The sequence below is a fragment of the Anarrhichthys ocellatus genome, unplaced genomic scaffold, assembly GCF_004355925.1.
Source record: "Anarrhichthys ocellatus isolate YVR2014 unplaced genomic scaffold, GSC_Weel_1.0 scaffold39, whole genome shotgun sequence".
In the NCBI taxonomy this organism is placed as follows: domain Eukaryota; kingdom Metazoa; phylum Chordata; class Actinopteri; order Perciformes; family Anarhichadidae; genus Anarrhichthys; species Anarrhichthys ocellatus.
The window spans coordinates 3047872-3065254 of NW_022280069.1; the positions used below are offsets into that span (position 1 = coordinate 3047872).

A 17383-nucleotide genomic window follows, 5' to 3' on the forward strand; every position below is an offset into this window, starting at 1 on the left:
TTGCTGGGAAAACATCTCCTTCAAACAGATGTATTAGTGTTTCTTGCAAAAAACTACATTTGAAGAAATCACGATGACGTTATAATTTACTTCCGCCCGATAGTGATTTTTACTAACTAGAGCTTGAACGCATCAAAATGTAACTCGATGTTACCTCCGTACGTTAGCGGTTAGCTCCGTTATTTGGCCAAGCAGGACTGTGTTGCCCACCGGCTGCTAGCTGCATCAAGCTAACGGTAGCTAGCTCCTCCTCCTGCTGATTTCAACGCGGATCTAATAATCACAGAGACGTGCAAGTCCGAGGAACCGGTTCATAAGTCCCATAATGAGCAACCGTTAAAGTTCTTCTTGTTCTCGTTATTCAGAGTTCATGAAACACAACTGACCCGATTTATCTGATGACTGTAGACCGATTAGATGTAATTGATAGCAACCTGGCAACGTGGATGTAAACCTCACAAATCTCACCGTATTCATCAACTGAGCTGACTTCAAACCGATGAAAAAAAAAAAGAGCGGACAGAAACACAAACACAGAAAGCTTTTCATGTGAAACAACCACAACGGATCCAACTGGCAGAAGAATGGAGCGCGTGCTAGAGTAGAGCCCCATCGAGTAACAAACCTTTAAAAGGGTACTCGACGACCCAACACCGCACGATGAACAGAGAGCACGATGCCTCTGCTCCTCGAGCTCACTGCGAGCCATGTGGTTCCGATAGCGTCAGCGGGTGTTGAACTGAGTTTCACCTCGGGTCGGAGGGAAAAAAACTCTTCACGAAAGTGTGCCACATATCAAAAAAGCTAATTTGTGACATTTGATTAAAACGAGTAGACAGATAATTGAGTGGAAGGTTTCCAATTTAAAAAAGCTGCTCCAGTAGCAGCGTTCCCGCACAAGGATCCATTAACGGAGTGTGGACTCGCTCTGACTCGAATGTAATGAGACAATCTAAACACTTGAAATATCAGCGAACGGGAACTCCAAAGTCTCCGCAGGTCAAATCTACAACTTTGTAAACTGGCACAGGTTGTACTTCAGAAACGAACAGCGTTGTTACTTTACCGTCGCTTCCAAACAGGGATCCTCCGAGCAGGTGAGTACAGCCGGTCGGTGCAGGCTGGTTTTAAGACAGCAGCCGGCAGAGTATCTGTGAAGGACAAAAGGAATCAGTGTTACACCTGTGACACGATGCAGGACAGTGACTGTCTGACAGCGATGGAGCATCTGAGGCTTCTCACTGGTTTCAACAGACGACGCTACATCACCCCCAAAACCTGTCTCCTCTCCATCGGCTCCCGGGTCCTTTTAGGATTGATTTTAAGATTTCACTGATCACGTTTAAAGCGTGTCTGGGTTTGGCCCCGAAATATATAGAAGAAATGTAGACCCCCTATGAGCCAGCTCTCAGCCTCAGATCCTCAGGTGGGGCCCCTCTGGCTGTTCCAAAGTCGAGGCTCACAACTAAAGGTGGCCGTGCTTTTGCCATCAGGACCCCTCGGCTTTGGGACGAGCTGCCTGAGGAGACGAGGCTTTGAAATCTCTTCTTAAAACACATTTTTACAAACTGGCTTTTATCTGAAAAAACAACTTCCAGCACCGGCTCCTTCAAATGTTTAAATGAACCACATCAAATTCAAAATGTTGTCATATTATGCTGAACTCTAAAAGTCCAAACTATGAATACAAACACTGGATACATCAGACACTTTCATCAGGAAAACCAGAATGTGACGTGAAAATGTAGCTTTGAACTCAGGGGAAGAGACGCGCTTTGTGATGTTTGCACGACAACAGGTTGCATTCGCGAATAAGTGAACAAAATCTTCCGACAAATCCGAGAGCTCAAATCCGATGATGGCGTCTCAGCTCACAGTCTGCTCCGAGGGAAGATGTCTTCACCTCAACTAAGCTTCATGTAATATCACAACAAGAACAACAAAAACACAATTCATTCCTGAATAAGTGACAACCTCACTGGACTTGATAAGCAATTGTCTCTGCTTTTGAAGAAGCTCGTCTCCTGAACATATAGCGAATGGACTTCATCTCCTGCTCCATACAGTTGCTGCTGATTAGTTTTCAATTGAACATCAAGCATAAAAAAAAAGCAATCAGAGGTTCAATCTCGTGCGTAATCACAGAGGGGTTTACGTGCCAAATTCAAAATTGTGAAAGACATCATAATCAGATTTGGACTGTAATTTCACAGATTCATTAACCTGGCCATTGTTCTGGAAAATCTTTTGGAGTTAGCAACTTCCTGTTCAGCTTGCTTATCCACACCTCCCACTGAAGAGAGTTGGCTTTAATAGTCCATGAAGCCTTCTGGAGACGCTATGAAACGAGTGACCTAGTTGGATCCTGACCTGCACAAAGACTAATTCTAACAAATGGCGATGATGGAAGTTTTGACCCGGAGCCCGGCGTACTTCAAGTAGCGGAGCCCCGGGAAGACTTGCAGAGGCAGCATCTTCTGGATTAGAACGCACACCAGCTGGCAGCCACATGCCGATGACGGTTCAGTTAAGGTTGAGGCAAAGCCAGCTTATTTTTCTCCTCTGTGCTCTCGAGTTCCCTTTGTTTTGACAAAAAAGGATAGCAAGCTCTGGGTGGAGAGCCCGGCTATCCTATCCTTGGTTAGTGTGATAGCATTGGGCATGTGGTCAATATTATTCCTCTTGTTTCCATAGTGAAACGTTGATCGACGAGGGGTCTCTAACAGATCGGCTCTGACCACATCAGAAAGGCAGATAAGAACTCATGGAAAACAAATTCCAGAGCCGGCTCAACGAAAGGTCCCAGGCTATCTCCGAGGCACTTAAAGTTCCCAGACTACAAATTGCCCCTAAATGCATCTGGATGAATTTAGCGGAGTGCGTTTGTGCTTTACAGCAGAAACAAGGAGGTTTTTCAGTGACGTAGATCAGCTGGCCATCTGCTAGAATCGTGCCAACATGTCTTCCATCACCACCATCATCATCATCATCATCATCATCATCATCATCATCATCATCATCATCATCATCATCCGCTTGCTATTAGCAGGTAGAGGGCACAAAACAGGGGGCGGTTAAACCCCTAGAAAAGTCCGGACAAGTCAGCGTCATTGTGTGATGAATGGTGCTAACAAAAGGAAATCAAAACTTCCAGCAGAGCTGCAGAACAACCTTAGTTTAAGTTACATTTTGAATTTCACAGTTAAAAAAAGGGAAAAACTTTTGCATTTTTACAGTGTTGGCTTAATCTGTCCTGAACCAGAGCTAAAGAGTCCGGTCCAGCTCAGGTTCAGACTTCAAGTTAACCTTCAATTTCAACAGTTTCACTCTCACTCTGAAGAATTGTTTCAGGACGCATCGAATCCTCAAACCTCGCACTTGTGGAGTGACTCCTCTATGGATCCGGTAAAAGGACACAAGTCAGTGGGGATAGGAGACGACTCCCTGGTTATGTAAGCCCCCATTAACCACGCAGGAATACGCAGCATGTGTTCAGAGGAATGCTGGGGAGAATTGAGCAGCTCTCGTTACCAATAACCGTTTATTTGAAGATACTAAAAGTACCAGCTGGGTGGGGTTTGCACAGCAAGACTCCCCCCCCCCCGTTAATACGACCCTGGCAGCAGTTGATGATTAATCAACTGAGCCCACTGCGGGAGGATTTAGTCGCTCATTATCCCAAAGCAAAACTCCAGGGAGCCCGATCTGGTCTGAGGATCAGCGATGGGAGATTCTTGAGATTATCTGAAGCTGAAGACCATCACGTTATACCGGTCAGCCACTTAGAAAAAAACGTCTTCCTTGATACCGTTCGTCTTGACTCTCATGTCTTCTTTTTCCTCTCTCAGTGAGACTTCAATAAAGAATACTTCCGTGGCGTACGGGAACATTACCTCGTTGCTACGGGTTTCTCTTCTGCCGATTGCTTGAGATGTAGAAATTGAGAGTTTTAATAAAGCTTTTAGCCATGTTTCCTTCCCTTCTTTTGTTCACTTAGTTTAATCGACATCCATAACTTCGATCAATCTGTAACCAAGGAACCAAACTTCCTTTTTGCCGTGGGAACAAAATATAGTGCAGTGCTGCCGGGGGGCACAATCCTCAACAGATTAAGTGCTGGGAAGTAAGCTTTTAAAGCTGGAAGGCCGAGATCATCAACTTCATCAACCCAAGCACATCCAATTTCAGCTATTTTATGGATTCCTTGCAAGTCAGTCTGGATCTGAGCAACATTTAATATCCGACTTCTAAATGTCTTTATTCGGGGGTTTAGCGAAAGGACACGACGGCGCCTCTAAGGTTTAGTGCTTCTCCGAGCAGAAACTAGTCGGATTCAAATACCACCACCACCCCGAGAGGGACAATTCAGGGTGGAGGGTGGTGACGAGCTCCCTGTTTCAGTCTTATTTGCGACCTTATTCTATTTTACTCGGGGAGACGGAAGACATTTAAATGGCATCGTGCCATCGCAGATACGGGAAGAGTGCAAACTTCTTATTCATAATTCCGGTTGTCCTCGTCAAAATTAGACCCGTGTGCGCGCCCTCAAATATCACGACATGCCGACATTTCTGACAAAAAAAAAAAGTCAAACCTCTGAGCGCTATTGAGAAAACACCATCTCTTATGATTTAGTGGCATACTGGCTTGAAGTGAAAGAATTACTCTGAAAGAAGACCATTAAGTTTAAGTTTGAGTTCAGTGCTGCATACAGTTTTATTGGGGGGGGGAATGAATGGCAATACATTTTACTCTCAAGGGTAAGAAATGCATGTCGTCTTTTATCTGTTTGATTGTTTTTACTTGTCATATTCAGATGTGAACATCTTTAATCACATCTAGTAATCAGTAACTGCTGAACAGTTTATCTAAACCACTTTATTTGGAGGTAAATGAGAGTCAGAGCACACGAAAAATCTTCCAGGTCAACGCTGATCCACAAAGTACGTCTGCTACCTGTGATGGATTTAGAGATGACAGTTTGGCCTTTTGTCTGCCCTTTGTTTCCTCTAATAAACCCTGCATGACCTGTATGGTGACTGCTTGTGTTTTTGCCCTTTTAAACATCTTAGCAGTTGACTTGGTAACTTGGTTAGAGCAATGTTACCACAGATACTACAACGTTACTAAACAATGGCCAAAACTACACAAATTAGACCCTGGAAGTGACCTGTGAAACACTTTGAACTGAGCTAATTGGATGATTTATATCGATGGCTACCGTGGTTGTGCGTTGTTTTTTGAACAACCTGCTAATAAATCTAGCAGAGGAGGACGGGGCTCTTCGGTCTTGAACCGAATGCAGCAGCGACCCAGTGATCATCTGGTAAGCAGACCCCACGCCTGCCCTTTTCTCCACTCAGCTGTCTGTGAAAAGAGAAAACATGCGGTCCGGTGTCTTGTTTCAGGGAAAGTGAAAACACACACCCGCTGAGGTTTACTGTCGGAGCGGAGGAGTCGAGCCTGTTGTGACTCCGGAGCGTCGCTCCCCTTCCTTTGGATCGCATTCCCTCTCTCCACATCGCCACATGGGGTAGGGGTAAGTGACTTAAGCTCCCCCTCCTGTGACGCCCACTCTAGAAAATCAATCAGCATTCAGGTCATGCCACATGGACGGGGCGGGACACGTGACCCCTGACCCCGGCAGGGTTCTCCTCAGAGAGCGTGACAGGGATTTGTCTGTGCTGCCGGTGTCTGTCCGACGCCAACAAGGTCCTCGTGTTGGGGAGGGCGACCCGACCCCGTCCACCTTCGACACGATAAATCCAGCTGAGGAGTTCAAGGTGGGCCCGACCCGCATCCGACCCCGTCTCTGGAGACACGGCTATAAGCTCCAGCTAAGCCTTCCCCGCCCTCACCCGCCCAGAGCTGAACGGAGGAGTTTCCGTTGGTGCCGCTGGTACGCAAAACAAAGACATTTATTCGCCCTTATTTCACTCACACCCAGCTCTTGTGACATTCCAACAGTTGGGAAGTCTTGTTTCTGTCATGGGAAGTGCATGCGGGGGCAGGATTAGCATAGCGTAATTACTCAGGGGAAAGATCCGGACTCCAAGGAGCAAGACATAACCCATAATTCGCCTTTGTGCTCCCCATGCAATCGACAGTCGCTATACGATATCGGAGATAAATGTCGGAATTCAGGCTGTTAGTTTAACTGATGGTGCATTCAGTATGATAATAACCTTGCACACGGTGGATACGACGAGCCCCCCCCCCCCCCCCTGTGGGGTATTATCATGCTAATCTAAAAGAGGAGAAGAAGAAGAAAAAAATACATTTCAGTGAATGAGGAACTATAATGGGAAGCGGGGACCTCTGGAATCGCGGGGGAGACAAAGGAGGGTGTATTCACCCAGCTCCGCCTGAGCAAAAGCAGGGGTGACAAATGGACACAGACGTTCTGCTGGCTGCTTAATTAAAAGAACATCGCCTAATTAAAAAGATCTTCCCGCTGAATGGACCGCCTCGTCGCAGTAACTGACCTGTGTCTCCCGTGCACACGTCGGTCTCTCTCTTTCTTTACCTACGCATTTCATTTTCGCATCAGAGCGATCATTTATTGATTTTAATGTACAGGTTGTTTAACACTTTATGGTGATGGCTGCGAGAGACAGCGAGCGAATCTCTGCTTATCTTTTATTCTGTTGATAATAACTGGAAATATAGTTAATATGAAATACTATTTTTTTTAAAGGTTTTCTGACATGCCAGTAAAGCTGACAGATGAATTTGAACTGAGTGACGGCTCTTCAACAGGTTTTTCTATTGATTTCTGGACATATGGCCCTGCACTGAACTTACAACATACACCTAATTATGTACACCAGTACAATCTAATGCAATGCAATACAAACGTTCTGTTTACCTTTACAATGTGTATCATGTTTTTTGATTGTGTTGATGTATTAATTAAATTACATGTTTTAGCATTGAGGTCATAGTTTAACACAGAGGTTTATTCAGAGGTGCCTTCATGGATGTAAACGAGATGGACACAAAATAAGAGCTACCTCTCAATATAAAGCAGTCCAACTCGGACTAGGACTTCTGTAATAAACAAATCAACTGAAACCTTTTTAATGCAGACAAACAAATTGGTAAAAACATTAAAATTAGGATAAATAATTAATATAGTATACAAACATAGATGGGCTCCACTGTCACCCTTTATTTCAGTCAGTTCACCCCAATATCTGATCTCATCCCCGTCAAAAAACGAACATTTTAAACTTGGTAAAAGGTAGAATATATGGCAGAGCTATTGAACTGCTAAGGATTGTACAGGTGTACCTAATAAAGTGGCCACCGAGTGTATGTTTTCAATGACTTTTGCAACATGATGCGTCTGTGACAGTTTGGCTAAACCTTTTAACCGGATGTTTTGACGTCCGTTAAGGTCGAAGGTGAAGCAAGTGCAAATATTCCATGTGGCGGACAGTAAAGCTGCTGCTAGTTCTACACTTGTCCTCCATTAACTCCATTATTTTACGGAGGAAAGAAAAGATATCCGACAGCTCTGATTGGTAGTTCCTCGTCACATGACGCGCGCTGCAGCGTCCCAAAACTTGAACTATTCTTATCCCGGGACAAATAGGCGCTCTCGCTTTACAATGAAAACAATGGATTTGCTAATAAAAAACGTAAAACGCGACATGTGAACGGCCATGTTGAACCCAGCTGTGATATTGCATTAGGGAGGAAACATTGTTCATGGAGCGGGAAGTGTTTGTGTCCGACAGCCATCAAACCGGCTGACATTTCATCCTCGTGGTTCTGCTGAGGGGCTCCCGTCAGCCTCGGAGTGTGTCGCACCCGCGTCCCTTCTTTCCGCACAGCCACTTGTCATTGAGTTGTGAAATTAAAAGTGAGGCGGTGGGTGCTTTGTTTACCCCGTGTTGGCTGTCCCTTGGGGGGGGGGGGGAGATGGTGGAGGCAATGAAGGGGGATCAAACAGCCGGAGGGACCGGGGGAGGTGGCTCGGGAGGCTGAGTGGGAGGTGTTTTGTTGTGTTTGTCTCTCTCTCTTTTGGTGGAAATAAGTTTACAGCCTCGGAGTAAATTAATGAACGTTTTTTTCCGGCCCTGAGCAGTCATCCACATCCCTGCAGACACACACACACACACACACACACACACACACACACACACGGCTAAAATGATCATCCAGATTGTGCTGGTGTTTGGAGGATCAGTGTGGAAGCCCACAGATCTCAACATAAAGACGGCCCATACACTCGTGCATGCACAGGTATCTGCAGGTAACTCACGCAATGTTTCCCTCCATCTGCTTTATTAATGATTAACAATAACACAACTATCAATACTCAACATGAGAAAAAAGGTCGGATTCATTTAGTTTTTAAACAGCAAATGCATGACAACAAAGTTTGAATGTCTTGTTAACCCCTCGAGTGCTTTTAAATGATAAGTCCATTAATAGATCAGTCAAATAGAAGCTTCTCAAATGTGACGATTTTATGCTTTTCTCTGATTTTTACCATAATAGATTAAATATTTTACATTTCGCTTGACAAAAACAAGACTTTGGTCTTTCGAGTATTATCCGCACCGGTTTTGACACAGACGAACTGAAAAATGTATCTCTAATTAAAATAATCATGAATTTAATGTTCTGCAGTTTGTACATGTTACTTTTGTATTGTTTATGAAAACATCAGATTGAGACTTCTTTACTTATCAATGCTGAACCCGTTCAAGAGAGACTCATGAAGAATCAGTCATATTTCTCCTGACCACAATCTTGCAGCCTCTGTCACACACACACACACACACACACACACTGCTGCAGGGGTGAGTCAACACATGGTTAATAACCTGACACACACACACACACACACACACACACACCCACACAGGGGTGAGTCAACACATGGTTAATAACCTGACACACACACACACTCTAGTCCAGGGCACTGTGCGGAGGAGGGGGAGGTGTGTTTAACTCACCCTGGACCGCTGCCCAGTTTTGGATTCCCATGACACTAGCTGAAGCCCCCCCCCCCCACCCCCAAAAAAAAGAGCGGTTTAAAAATAGCCTCCATTGGATGGAACCCAGCCCGGAGTTCTGAGAACTGGAGGAAAATGGCCGAGCTGTACGTGTGGGCGAGCAGACTTATCTCACACCGCGTCCGAGCCAAATCTCCACCGCACATATGGCGGCCGCCGAAACATACACAAATAATAGCATGTGAGCTGAAGTGTAGATTAAGAAACAGCCAAAATACACACACACACACACACACACACACACACACACACACACACACACGTTCGGGGATTTAGAGTTAAATCTTAAAAAGAAAAAGCGCTGCATATTCTAATTTTAACACATTCCAGATTTAAGCATGAGGGGGGGGGGTATGCAGAGTGTTGTTTGGTGAAAAATCCTATCTGCAGAGCTCAGGGTGCATAAGAAATCGGATAAAGAGCCCGGGGGAGAAGGAGGAGAGTTGGGAATCCAATCTGAGTTTTGCTAAACCATCAATGAACCTTTCACCTTAAAACCAGAGCTGGTGGAGTTTAACTGAGAGTCTCTTCAAAGAGTCGGCGGTAAAAGGACTTGGTCAACTTTTTTTCAAGGACCAAGGTCAAACGGCTCTGCTATTTTTAGAGAGTTTTGGAAATGAGATGCAGCCGGGTCGCTGAGGGAGAGAGAGGAGCGTCCATCGCTGATCTGATGTCACGTGACCCTCCGGAGAGGAGAGCCCAGACCGGAGATAACTAGCTGCAAAAAAAACACTCGGAACACTCGAATAAATGAAATATGTGAATACCTGTCACCTCCTGAGCGCGTGCAGAGCAGGGAGTGTGATGTGATGGGGCATTACGGAGGGAAGAGGACAGAAGAAGAGGCTCATCCTAGCTTTTTAATTTCCTGCTTCATTTCATGTTTCAGGACCATAAAAATTCTCATTTTCCAAAAACTCCAATAAGAAACAATGAGACACGATCATAACTCAGAATTACTTCTGTAGTAACTAGCAGCAGCAGCAGCAGCAGACCCCCCCGCCACACACACACACACACACACACACACACATAAAGCCAGCCTAATTGCTTTAGCCGAGATGTGACAAGCCAGACAATTGCTGTGCATTGGATTATCAGGATATATAGACAGATATACACACAGTATATATAACAGATATTCAATCCCTCAGTCTCACTCTGCCAAGAACCGTTCACCCACAATGCCTTGCATCACCCTCTGTTCTGCAGTCTGCAGTCTCAGGGACGGGGACTACTCTTACAACAGGGACAACACTTCTTCTTCAGTCCTAAAAGATGTCCCTCTGCTAGGACACATAACACCAATCAGAAACAGTCCTCAAACGTCTAGTCAAATAAACAATTAGCTCAATTGCCAAACCTTGTTTGTTTTTTTATATCTCCACTATAAACTGTACAAGTCAAACCAGGGCTGCAACTAATCATTCATTTCATCATTGATTCATCGACTAATTGCTCCGTTTATAAAAATGTCACAAATGTCGTTAAATGCCTAAATCCACTTCCTAAAGCTGGAGACTAGTCGATCCAAAGGAGACATTGTAATCAACATTTATCATCACTTTTGACATTTTCATAAAATGAAATGAAACAGAATCAGCCGTATCCATCTCTATAATGAAGATAATCCTGATCAGCTGTAGTCTACTCTGGTCTGAACTGCTGCTCATTCACACTCACACAGCCCTCACGAGAGCACCTGCATTAAAACTACATGAAGAAACTTTTCTTATCTTAAAAGTGCACAAAGCGCGAGCAGCTGACTCCGAAATCAAACCAAGTCTGGCAGAGAGAACTTTGTCCAACTCGCTCGTGTTCAAACGTTTAAACTAGCTGGTCTAAAAAATAATGAATCGCACCAAAACAGACGTGTGCCGGAAGCCGAATTCTCAGACGCCGTCGGCCAACTTGTGTGTTTATAACATGTCTCAGTCCACCTTGTTCGCTTTCAATTCCATCAAGTTGCAGGATTTCAATCGCTGCCACTAAAAGCAGGATGTGTTGCTTTTGCTCGTGATCTGCAGTCAAACATGTCATGGGAGGACAAATTAAAAAATGCTTGGGGGATGAGACGTGTTCTGATTTGGAGGCGGCGTGTGTCAGTTACAAGTCCTCGTGCTGAAAACACCAGAATGTCTTCAGCACCAAACCTTCTCTTTAGGAGTGCGGCACCAAACCGGGGCGAGGCTGAGCGAGGCCCTGGGCGTCTGGGCAGTCCTCCCAGGGAGAAACAACCTCTGGCACAAAGATGGATGGTTGCATTTCCTGCAGCAACAACAGCCCGTTTGTTGCAGGAAAGCGGAGAGTAACTGGGCTGTTAGTACAGGCTGTGATAGCCTCCGTGGCTGAGCAGGCAGAGAAAATAACTCCACTAACGGCAAACGAAAACTTCACCAATTGAAAAAAATAAAAAATACAAGGAAGAAGGACGTGATGATTGCCGCCCACGCTGCTTGATTGAGAGCCAATCTCTGAGAAACGAAGCACAGAAGAACCCACGGCAACAAGCGTCTGGCAATGAAGATGGAGACGGACGGACGGACGGGGGCTGCAGTGGAGGTGGGCATGTGGTTGGGCGATGGCTACCGAATTGGCATATGACGGTGATATAGTTGTTGATATTCATTAATAATCAGCCATCTTGCTTCCTACCAGCTACAGGAGTTATATCTGTCATCTCATCAATCTTCTTCAAAGTTCTTTGGCCAGAAATGAGGTCGTAGAAATAATAAGAGCGCTGCAGGATGACGGGTTCTTGAACCCCGGATGTTCACTCCACTAGGAGCCAATGGGGGGCTTTTATCATTTGATTACTGCAGCAAATAAACGTTTATGATACTTACATGCGAGCAAGATAATCTTCACAAATCGGCTCGGGTCGGCTTTTAAATCTCGGCGGTCGACGGCCTGTCAACGTTTCAGTCGTTATCTCCCAGAATTAGTCAGAATTACGACCCGGCAAAGGTTGGTGAGGCGCCGAGCATACGAATGTGACTTACATTAGGCTGGTGGGAAGGTTTCAGTACGTTTCAGTTTTATTGCAGTGAAGGGCATGAAGGACGTGGCGAAGTCTCTGCCGATTCCTTTCATGTGAATTGCCGCTAATGAGCCTTTTCTTTTGGGAACAAACTTTCACCTGATTTCTCCTCGAGCAGCGAGAAGGGCGGGCGATTTGGAAAAAGCTCCCCTTCCAGCCCGGCTGGCTGATCAATGGTGCGGGAGGTCTGCACTCATTATGAAGCGATTAAGAGGTAGTTTGGAGCAACGAGCCGGGGCACTTTCGCCGTCCCCGAGCCCGCCCAACTAAGAGTTGGTCAATCGATAGCCGGTATGTACGGCCAGAGGCTGTTTACAGAGACGCTTGTTCCCTTAAGTTCAGTCGCTTCCTCTTATTAAACACAGCGGCGAAGAGAATCGAAGTGGATTTACAGGGAAGCTTCTGTACTCTCCACGGCGGTGTGTTGTGATGTCTGTATTATCTTAATCTTCCGGGGGAGTTAATATCATCCTCCCGAGCGTTGAGGTTTTGAACACAAACAGGATTCTGGGGGATCGTGGGTGACGCGGCTGAATGGAGGATCTCGGCGCTTAGTCATCAGCTAATAATCCTTTAAAACGGTGAAAATCCGTGCACATACGGAGCCGCATTAGCTACTCCTTCACATGAAATATGCATGAAAAATGACAAGGATTCCTTTTCTCTTTTTTTTTGGATGAGTCATTTGGGTTTTTTTTTGCCTTTGAAAAGAGATGCTTTCTGTTGTGCATGCCCCCTTCCAAGCTGCCCTGTGGGTAGCACGCTCATCCTGCTACACGAACCACAGAGAGAGTGATCTACTGTACAGTGAACAAGCCCTCTGCTTCATCTAGCAAAGAGCAACTGATACAGGAGTCAGGGAGACTAACAATCTACGTGTTGTGATTCTGGCTGCAGAAATCAAATGTAAAAAACAAAACAAAACACAGGAAGCATTGTGAGTTTAAATCAAACAAAAGGAGGATAAGAGTCTGAAAACAAACATTTGAGGTTTTTAAATTTAATTCTCAACAAACATTTTTTCATAAAATACAAGGCAATTTGCTGACACTGCAAGCTAAAAGGTTATATCCCCCCCCACCACCGCCACACACACACACACACACAAACACACACACACACTTTAATTGCTGGACTCGGTCCACTGCGCTCCATGAAGCGTAACCAGACGGTCCTCCAGCGTTCCTGCTGCTCTGCTTGTGGCCGCGGCGGGTTTGGCGAGCAGAGCCCCGAGTCCGTGTTCGACAAGGGGGTTAACGGTTCTGAAGGAGCAGGCTCGACGAAAACCACAGGAAGACAGCCAGTCTGGACGGACGAGCCGAGGCCCGTCCCTCGTCCAGTTTGCGGTTTTCCGTCTGCCGCCATGTTTTTTCTTCTTCTTCTTCTTCTCCTCCCCCCTCTAGCCCTTCACTGAACTCCCAGAATGTACGCACTCGTCGGCCTGGCGCTAACCACACCGGGACCGCAGGAGGTACGCCGCTGCACGCCTGCTTTTCAATCCAGAGGAGCTGCAAGCCCGCCGAGGATTCAGGTCTAATAGCTGCTGACTCTGGACCAGTAGGAGAAAAGGTGGTCAGCGGTGAAAAACATCCACTGTGTTCAGCCTCTACTTCCACAACGCTGCAGCCATACAAGGGGAAACAGATGGAACTAAATTGGCCTATACATTTAAGTTTGTGCCACGGGCAATCTGTTAATAAAGTTCATACATATATATACACATACACACACACATGTGGGAGATACTGTGCACTGATTGAATCAGCTAAAGCGTGAGGGGAAACTTTTCCTCCAAGCTCAGCAGAGAAGTAATTTCTGCTCGGTGGCTGAAAACGCTGAACAAAGAAAGAAACCACGTCCAGTCGGGACAGTGATGGAGGACCCACTTCAGCCACGCTCTGCTCAGCTCCGCCCGCGACTCTTAACCTGAGCATTTGTAACGCTCGATGCAACATGTTAATGTGATTTCTTACCAGCCGTGGACAAACGGGGGCCCCGGAACCCTGGAGTCCAAGGGCCCGGTGGTCTCGGGCAGATAACCTGGACCGGCCTGTGCTGCATCAGCCCCGGATTATGGCTGACTGGGGGAGCCTGCGCGGCTGTCAGGTAATAACTCACTCCCGGGGGTCCCGCACCCTCCACTGGACACGAGCGGCCCGAGACAAGGTTGGTGAGGGGGGGGGGGGCAGCCTTGGAGCTCCAGTCCTCATAACCCGCCTCAAGAAACAGGGCTCTCATTGGCTGCCCAGTTGTCACGGGTAACCAGCCATTATCAGAATGAAACATGAGGTGCCACGGGCCGGGGCCTCGCTCAGGTGCAGGGCCAAAAACAAATATGAGGTGCGGGGGATTAACTGTTGCCTCCCGGAGCAGCGTCCCGTCTTTGACGGATCGTTGGTTGTTGAGGTGCGACAACAGACGTTAAAGAAATATCATCCGACACGCTGAAGTTCCACTGAGCTTGAGGTGGTGGGGGGGGGCGACTTCCACTCCGAGGGTTTAATGTAACGTGTCTCTGAAACTCTGTTTGCTTTTTCTCTCTTCTGACAACCCGAGCTGCAAACTAACCGTGTATGTGTGTGTGTGTGTGTGTGTTTCACGTGGACGTGTTCAGATATTGAGCACTTTATCTCGATGATGAAAATGGAAATGGGCCCGCTGAACGTTCCCCCAGGGGCCGCGGTGCTCGGCCCCTGGTTAGGAACCTATTTCAACCATCATTACCCTGAGGGCCATTAAGGAAGATGCCATCTGCACACGCTCCCCCCCCTCTCCATCGGGGAGGCTCTTGTCGTTTCACAACTAAAGAGCGAATGGTCGAAATGGAAATAGGAAATAAAATTACACACCGGGCTAAATGCGCCATTAAGCTCGCTAACTGAGCTGACGGAACCTATCAGTGGCACCGAGAACGAGAGCTGGATGACGAGCAGAGCGACATTCAGAGGTGACGAGGAGACGGAAGCGCCGCCGGCACTCTGCCGTCTCTCACATCTGCTGCTGTAACTCACCCGTCAGCAGAATGGGATTTGTGGCGAGTTAAAAAACATAAAAAAAACAGAGGAAGTTATTGTTTGTGAGCGTGGGAGACACAAGCGACAGCGGAGTATAGATTTGTCTGCACTATATATAGAACAGGTAGGAGTGCAGACAGACATGCTGGTACGTATCAGACCTGGAGCAGCACCTCTCCTCAGCTGCAGACCGGTGACATGTCAAATAAAATAAACCCAAAACCACATTTGCAACGTCCTCTGAGCAGCACCGGCTGCTGCCAAGTCACCGTACAACCGCGGGTTTGGAAACCGCGAGCCATCGGCGGGCCTCCACATCCTGTGGCATCACTGCAGCAGCTGAGATGAGTGGGGGGGGGGCAAGACATAAGAAGATCACAAGATCCGACCACACTGTTTCCACTTAAGTCATCTGACTGGTCCCAGCAGAGAGAGCACGATGCCCCCCCCCCCCTTTGCAACAGCCAAAACTAGACACATTCGGAAATCAATCAAGTCAATGTTGCCCCTTTAAATGCCTGTTTAACTTTAGGGATGGATCAGAGCAACAGGACAGGACCGGGATGTCTTTTAGAGTCAACAGTTGCAACAGACAGATTGAAAAAAGTGGCGGTGCAGTTTTGTGCACGGGAGAGATTTATTTATTGTTGAAATGTTCTCAGCTCTCAACTGAAACCGAACACCCACTGAGGGCTACGAGAGGACTAATGCACAACAGGCTGAGACAAATCACAGTCCTGCTCGTGCAGAGAGGGGGGGAAGGGGGGGGGGGAAGAGAGAGAGACAGAGAGAGAGAGGATGGCTCTGAGCATCTCATTTCAACCCAAATAAAGCAGCAGCAGCCTCCCTGTTTCTAGTCTCTTTGTGCATAGTAGACATTACTGAAGTCCAACACTGACTGCTGCTGTAAACTCTCGCGTGCAAAAAGCAGAAACCTGTTAGAACAATGAGCTCATCGGTGGGTTTTTCTCCCCTTTTTGAGTTTGGCTTTAAGACGCAACTGCCAGTGAGAATGATTCGGCAGAGCGAGCGGCTGCAGCTTCCATGTCATCGAGCAGTGGGATTGTTTTAACGCTATCTCTCAGTACAATCCCTCCATTGCGTGTGTGCCGCTTTTCTTTGCACAAATAAAAATGTCTAGGAGGAAACAAATTGTTCATGTTTAGGAAAAAAAAGAATCAAAAATCAAAACGAGGAGTGTGCGAATGAAATCTTCTGCAAGACGCCGCTCGGAGAGACGCGTTATCAGTTGCTAATTGGTGATAAGTTGCCGAGGAGTGTTTGCAGCAACAGTCAATGGAGGGCGACAACATGATTGTTGCAGGTTTAGGAAAACCACAATGAGGCATTTACACAACGCACGTAGACAATGTGCACATTTGCATTGCGGAGATTTTTTTTTTTTTTACAAAATGTCTAATAGATTGCAAAAAATAATAATAAATCAGTGACATCAGAAACACCGCCGACGGGAAAAAAGAGACAAACAAGCAGCTTCTCCGGACCAAGAATTCAACTTAAGGGGAGTTTAAGCTCATAAAACGTGTCGGAAATGTTGCTTTTTTGCATGATTTAAACTTAATGTAGGTGGTAATAATGTCGCAATGTGGAGCATCAGACTCCCAATGAGCAAAGTCAGCGCAGCAGCAGCATCGCTGAAGTGAGTCAACCAGCGCGCGAGCCACTTCTTACCTTATTGTTTCCTTCGCAGGTCCAGAGTGGAGCAATAAAACAATACAGAAATAACCGTCCGTGTCTCTCAGGCGGACACCGAAGCGGTGAAGTGTCGGTTAAAGAAGGCAGAGTTAGTTTTGCAGCTTTCTTCGGTTAGTAATCCCAGAGCGCCACAGCAGCGGAGCGACACCCGCCTCTACACTCCTGTGACGAGACCGGAGCCAGACTGGAATCACAACACTCCGGGAGCCGCCGAGGCCACGCCCCCTTCTCTCCAGTCTGACAGGCGTTCCATCCAATCACACAGCGATGTTAGGATCATGTCGTCTCCGATTGGTTAGCCGTTCGAGCTTCTTGTGTGTGTGTGTGTGTGTGTGTGTGTGTGTGTGTGTGTGTGTGTGTGTGTGTGTGTGTGTGTGTGTGTGTGTGTGTGTGTGTGTGTGCGCGTGTGTGTGTAGCCCCGCCCCAGCTCGGGCTCACTTTTCTCCCAGATGTTTTATTGCCTGAACATTCGGGCCCCTGTAACCCCAAACCAGCCAATCAGAGCGCAGGACGGGGGTCTTAAACACACACACATAGTTTGGACTTCATGGGAGGAGCTATTTAAAATATTATTCTATTGTAAC

At 46.6% G+C, this 17383-nt stretch overlaps 1 long non-coding RNA gene across 1 annotated transcript; it reads right to left on the minus strand.

The window, feature by feature from the left end:
• Positions 1-200: 200 nt before the first annotated feature.
• LOC116394376 (uncharacterized) lies at positions 201-16967 on the minus strand. Its single transcript, XR_004213453.1, has 2 exons — positions 16776-16967; positions 201-1151 (listed from the first exon to the last, which is right to left on the minus strand). It is a non-coding gene; the product is annotated as an uncharacterized LOC116394376 (long non-coding RNA).
• Between the last annotated feature and the right edge of the window lie 416 nt (positions 16968-17383).